A 6000-nucleotide genomic window follows, 5' to 3' on the forward strand; every position below is an offset into this window, starting at 1 on the left:
CCAGGTCTACAACATATGGTATAAATCATCATGTTAAAGAGAAATCTATACATATAAATTCAAGATTTCAAGTCTTCTACATATCCGGTGCCGCCAACGCCGCCACGGTACCTCGCTATTGACGGGTCCCTTGCTGTCAAAATCAAACAATCAGCTACGTTGCGACCTACTTGCCATGAGATTATCAAACAAACACGTATGAGAACATAAATTAAACCTATACTCATTTAGCACAGCACTTACACCTTACTCCTGATTAATACCAAGAAAGATAGCATGGCATCTCAAATCCAGCACATTATTGTTCCTATCGTGCTAATATCTTCGATGCTTTCAGTATACTGTACCATCGTGGTATATCACTAATACCTAATTACTACACATAAGTTGCAATTAGATTTTTTGTTCTTAAATAATCCTAGATACATTGTATTAAAATTTCTTGTTACAGAAAGAAGCTCCAAGCAATCCACCAACAGTCCATAGACTAAGAAAGGCACTCCTTTCTCCAACTGCGATCTATACCACCGCATCACCTTGATCCTATCAATTGAGAGGCTCTAACTGAGCTCTTGAATGAACTCATTGCCAACGGCGACTTGAGCCTTGTACAGCTCCCATGCGACCATGAAGCGCCCTGCGTCCTTGCCGGAGTCGTAGTAGCCCACCATGACCTGCAATAATCGACAAATTGAGAAGTTTTAGACAAGAGAAAATAAAGAAAATCCTCTTCTCCCAGGCTACCCATCTAATTGCATTTGAGGGCCTTTAACAAAAATGCAATTATAAGTTTTTCTTAGGTATAGTTCACATCAAAGTGTTCACCTACGTATTCGGTCAGACCTAGCTCACATCAGTTGTACATATTGCTCGCTAAGCAGAATATTTGGTGCCTAGTTTATACATGCGATTTATGCAAAACTTGCTAGACCATGTACTATTCCATCCTATACCAATACAAAATTATTTCTCTCAATGACATATTTGAGAGGCCTACACTTTCAGAAAGATAGAATAAACACTGTACTTAGCTGATAGGATAAATACAAGTACTAAATCAGGAGAAAGTCATACGCAATTAATTTCCTCAGTGTCAGGTAATTTCCCTCAAATCTTAGATGGATTACGCACTACTGAAGGCTAAACAAGTACTACATGACTGATATCTGGTGGAGCTCGTCTCTAACTCACGCCAAGCACCAGTGAGGCACACACACGCCAAGTAATAGAGTAGCAAAACGGAGAAAAAAAGGATGGAGTGAGGGATGCTCGTGGCTGTACCGAATGCTGCACTGCTGCTTGAGGGAGGATGTAGCGGACGCCGCTCAAATCTTGGCACTGGAGCGTGCGAGGCCACGCTCGTCGCTGCTCTCGGGCTTCACAATTGCCAGGATGCAGAAGATACAGACGAAGTGAGGCAAGGGAGGACGACGCGGAGGATTCCACATCCCACGAGGACACCGACACTCCTGTGACCGGGTCCAGGCTCCGCTTCTACGCTCAAGGAGCGGCTGAGGCGGCACCGAGCAGTCTCCTCATCACGTTGTACCGAGCCGGCGGCGTAGAGGACCACATCTGTGTGACCGAAGGCGGCGTTCGAGGAGAGAGATGAAGGGGGCTGTGGCAGCGGGACCTGATGGTGTCGAGCGCAGGTGCGATTCGGGGTCGATTCGCACGGATATGCATCGGCCGAGCACAGATCGGCATCCGGTCGGCGCCCTTCCCTCCGACGCAGGACACCACAAGCTAGAGGCGCGGGTCTCCAGCGCCGCACGGCCTGGATCCGGCGGTTGCCTGCCCGGATCTAGACTCACCACGCTGGAGATACGGCGAGTACCGATCTGCCGCTGCTCCACTCCGCACTGTTCAAACGCCGGCGGGACCTTGGATGAACTCGTGGGACCTCATCCGATGCCGAGCACTAGGTGCACGGCCAGATCGAGATACGGCCGATCTATCAACTGCCGCTCGCCGCCTGGCTTGGATCCGGTCTGCCAACGCCGCGTCATCGCGTGCGGCTCGCCGCTTACAGCACACCTCGGCCACCCACGCCGCCTGACGTTGTTGAGTTGTTGACGTCGCATAGCCCCGTCTCCGACGAAGCTCGATTGGGCCGGCGTGTCGGGGGTAACTGACGTAATAGATTGGTTGGTGGGGAATCGTCGAATTTGTAAGTTGAAGGTTAAAATGAGGACACAGGACATAGATTTATACAGATTCAGATCGCTGGAGTAGCGTAATACCCTACATCCTGTTTGGGAAGTTGTATATTGCACCCTGCGCTTGGAGCTCTGCCGATCTATGTACCCCTGCCCTCCTTTATGTACTCCAGGGGTGGGATAACTAGTCGGTTACAAGAAAGAGTTCTAATAGGATTACATGATATGAGTCCTAGTAGGATTACAGAGAAATCCTAGTAGGAGTCCGCCTTCTTCCTTCCTTGCGGGTATTGGGGATCATCCCCGACAAGCCCCCGAGCGCTTCATAGTCGAATGCAGCAGCCTTTGAGTATTTTTAACATCCTCACTGAGTAGTTTTGGTGCTATTCGAATACTTTGTTTGGCTAAATCTTCAAAGTTTCTCAAAGCTGCCATGAGGCTATGGTATGCTCGAAGCCTCGATCATCTTAATATTGTAGTCTTCATATATGGAGAGCGGCGAAAGTTGCACTCCATATGGAGTAGCCCCCGAGCCTTAGGTTGAATTGAACAATTAGGCTGAGGGTCAATAAAATCTTGAATCTTTTTCTTTCGTCTTGAAAAAATTAACTGTTGGGTGTAGCTTATCAGCCCCCGCGCCTTGGATTGATTGAATAATCAATTCAAGGATTTTGAATCCTCACAAAGTCATCATCCGAGTAGTTTTGCGGCGTCCAGCCCCCGAGCTTATGCGCCAGGTGAGTTGAGGAGCCACGTTGAGTACTTATTAGCGCTTAGCCCCTGAGCTTGGAAGCTAGCTGAGCCATTGGAGATATTCCGAGTATTAATTGGCGCTTAGCCCCCGAGCCTAGAGCTAGCGGAGCCACTGGAAGTATTTCCAAGTAGTAATTGGCGCTTAACCCCAGAGTTTGGGAACTAGATATGCCTTTAGAGGTACGCTTAGCGTCATGGAGCGTCATCGTCGAAGCTTGACCTGAAAGAAAAGATGCATACATTATGTAGCATATTTGTAGAATATTAAAACTACTAAAATTTGTTCAGTGATCAAAAACGTTTTGAATCATGCTCTTGTTTCAGCCATATCTCTCCGAGTAGTTAGCCTGTTATGTTTAGACTCTCGGTCTCTGTTTAGTCGCAGCCACTGTGTGGCGAGATCTTTGTCTCTTGTACACGTACGGCGCTGTCATTTGCACAGCAGAGATCTTTGTCTCGTGTATGTGTGCTGGCACTTAGGCATGATAGATGCTCCTGAGGCTTTCACGAATTAAGCCGTGCTCTGCTCAAGGAGATGAGTGACCTTAAGAGAAGACAAAAAATAAGTAGTCGTTGTTGCGACAAAAGAGACTACGTGATTGCGTGCAGGAGTTTGCCGCCCTCCGGCGAGTAGAGCATGTGTTGGGCGCAAGAGTTTGCTGCCCTTCGGCTAATAGAGCACGTGTTGCGCGCATGAGTTTGCTGCCCTCCGGCAAGTAGTTGGCAAAGTGTAGCTCTGTAGGGTAATTCCCTCTGAGAAGCGTACACAAACAAGTAGTCGGTGTGTTGCCCCACATGCGGAAGACAGGCCAAAAAATAATTAGGAAAGTGACTTAGCTTGATTCGTGGACGATTGTCGATGAAGTCGTGGCGGTCGTCGATGAAGCCGCGATGATTGTTAGATGAAGCCGACCAATAGGAGTCAACTCCGACTAGTTGTCGATGGTGTGAGGCCCGCTCCGACTAATTTTCTAGTCGAGATGAGTAGTCACCGGCGAGCGTCACGGTATAGTCAAAGTAGTTGCCGGTGAATCGCCCATCGAAGTAATCGAGATTGTCGCTGGCGCGATGGTTGTTGGTCAAGCCGGCCAGTCGGAGTCGATTCCGACTAGTTATTGATGGTGCAAGGCCTGTCCTGACTAGTTTCTAGTCGAGACTAGTAGTCGAGGTAGTCGTCGGCGGGTCACCGAACACTCTCGTGAAGTTGAAGTAGTCGTTGACGAGGTAGTATGCGGCCAGATGTCGATGTTGCCGCGAAGCACTTGAAGTCTTCTTGTACTCCTTTGTGTGTGCATAGCAATTTCAGGCTGAATTTTTATCTTCTTCACGCACCACGGCAACATGTTTTCTCGATCGCTCTGCTTTCAAACTTGAGTTCTAGTTTTGATCGGAAGGAACCAGCTTTGAGATCTCCTTTTGCCTTGGGAACAGCAACCAAACGACGATAGCCTGGCAGTCCGCTGATTGGTCTGCGAGGTGTAGTAGGCCAACTTCGCTTCGGACTCGGAGATGCCTTGCTTTGGTTTGGGACTCAATTACCGAACCCAATTCCTACTTGATCCCTGCTTGACGTGGCAGGAGATGCGTGTCGCCGAGTACTAAATCCACCGTGAATTGTGTGAAAATAGAGGAATAGCCCCGATAGTAGTCAAGGTTGTCGCTGGCGCGTCGGCTTGCCGATTGTAGGTGTTTCTGTGCAAGCTGTAATCTTGATCGGTGCAATTGTTGGCGTAGTCTTGTCAGATTCAACTTGGGCAGGGACTTGCGGCTTTCTGCGAATGGAATCGCCCGTGATCCAATTATTTTTCCAAGCTTCTTAACTATGCTTCGAATTGGAACTCGGCGTCCGTTGAGTAAATTGATTTTAAAAATGAGATCCTTCAAGCTCGCCTGATGATCTCGACGATCACCCCTACCTGGCGCGCCAGATGTCGGTGCTTATACCCGGCAACCTACCGAGGGGGTACCCGAGGTACTAGATTGATTGGTGGGGAATCGCCGGATCTGGAACTCGAAGGTAAAAGTAAGGACACAAGACACAGATTTATACAGATTCGGGCCGCTAGAGTAGCGTAATACCCTACGTCCTTGCGCGCTGCGCTTGGGTGTTGAGTAGCCTAGTTGTTGGCTATTGATGAGGGTTCTGGGCTCTGTCGATCTAGGTACCTCTGCCCTCTTTTATATACTCCAGGGGACGGGATAACTAGTCGGTTACAGGAGGAGTTCTAGTAGAATTACATGATATGAGTAAATGAGTCTTAGTAGTATTACAGACGAATACTAATAGGAGTCCGTCTTCTTCCTTGCTTGCTGTTACTGTATCCTAGACATGGTATGACTTCGGGTTGTGCGCGTTCCCCACCTCGCCGGCGGATCTGAGCGAGGATAGAGAGGGTGGGTGGAGGAAGGAGAGAGACGGGATGGGAAATGGCCTCTTATTATATTCTGTATAGCACATGAACGTGGACAGCAGGTTCCTCGTATAAAATACGTGATTGGACATGATGCCTGCTACTCGGATTCGGTTCCATATCTCGAGAGAAACAGCTCATGTACTTAAACGGCCTAGATAAAACCTACTGCAACACCCTAGAGTATATAATCTTCATTCTGTCGTAACAAGACAAGCCCAAGGATCCTCGACCTGTCCATCTGATGTACATTGGACCCACTGGCTACTGTGCCGAGAGCTCTACAGTCCACGCAATGCAGCATTGAATGCTTTATACAGCCCTTGCACTGTATTGAGAAAGCCCTTTGCCTTCCTATACAGTTATACTGATGCACAGCAGGAACGAGAAGCTGTCTGTCGTCTCAGCTTCTCAAGCTGTACGTCCTGTCTCATCTGAAAACTTTTGTCCCCTTCACTCATCAGTCATTCACTCATGCTCATGCATAGAAGCTCCTGGTCTGCTGCAAGAGAAGAACTGCTACCGCTTTGCCCGTGATGCTGGATGCCTTGTTGACCTCATCTAGTAAGGGTGCGTTTGGTTGCGAGGACGAAGTGGGACGGGACGGGACGATCCCACTTCGTCCCGCGTTTGGTTGGAGGACAGGTGGGACGGGGACATCCCTACAAGATATGATT

General features: G+C 48.6%; 1 long non-coding RNA gene across 1 annotated transcript; it reads right to left on the minus strand.

Moving 5' to 3' along the window:
* Nucleotides 1–201: 201 nt before the first annotated feature.
* On the minus strand, nt 202–2210 carry LOC111255743. The gene is made up of 2 exons (XR_002675650.1): nt 1282–2210; nt 202–674 (listed from the first exon to the last, which is right to left on the minus strand). It is a non-coding gene; the product is annotated as an uncharacterized LOC111255743 (long non-coding RNA).
* Between the last annotated feature and the right edge of the window lie 3790 nt (nt 2211–6000).

The sequence above is a fragment of the Setaria italica genome, chromosome IX, assembly GCF_000263155.2.
Source record: "Setaria italica strain Yugu1 chromosome IX, Setaria_italica_v2.0, whole genome shotgun sequence".
Classification (NCBI taxonomy): domain Eukaryota; kingdom Viridiplantae; phylum Streptophyta; class Magnoliopsida; order Poales; family Poaceae; genus Setaria; species Setaria italica.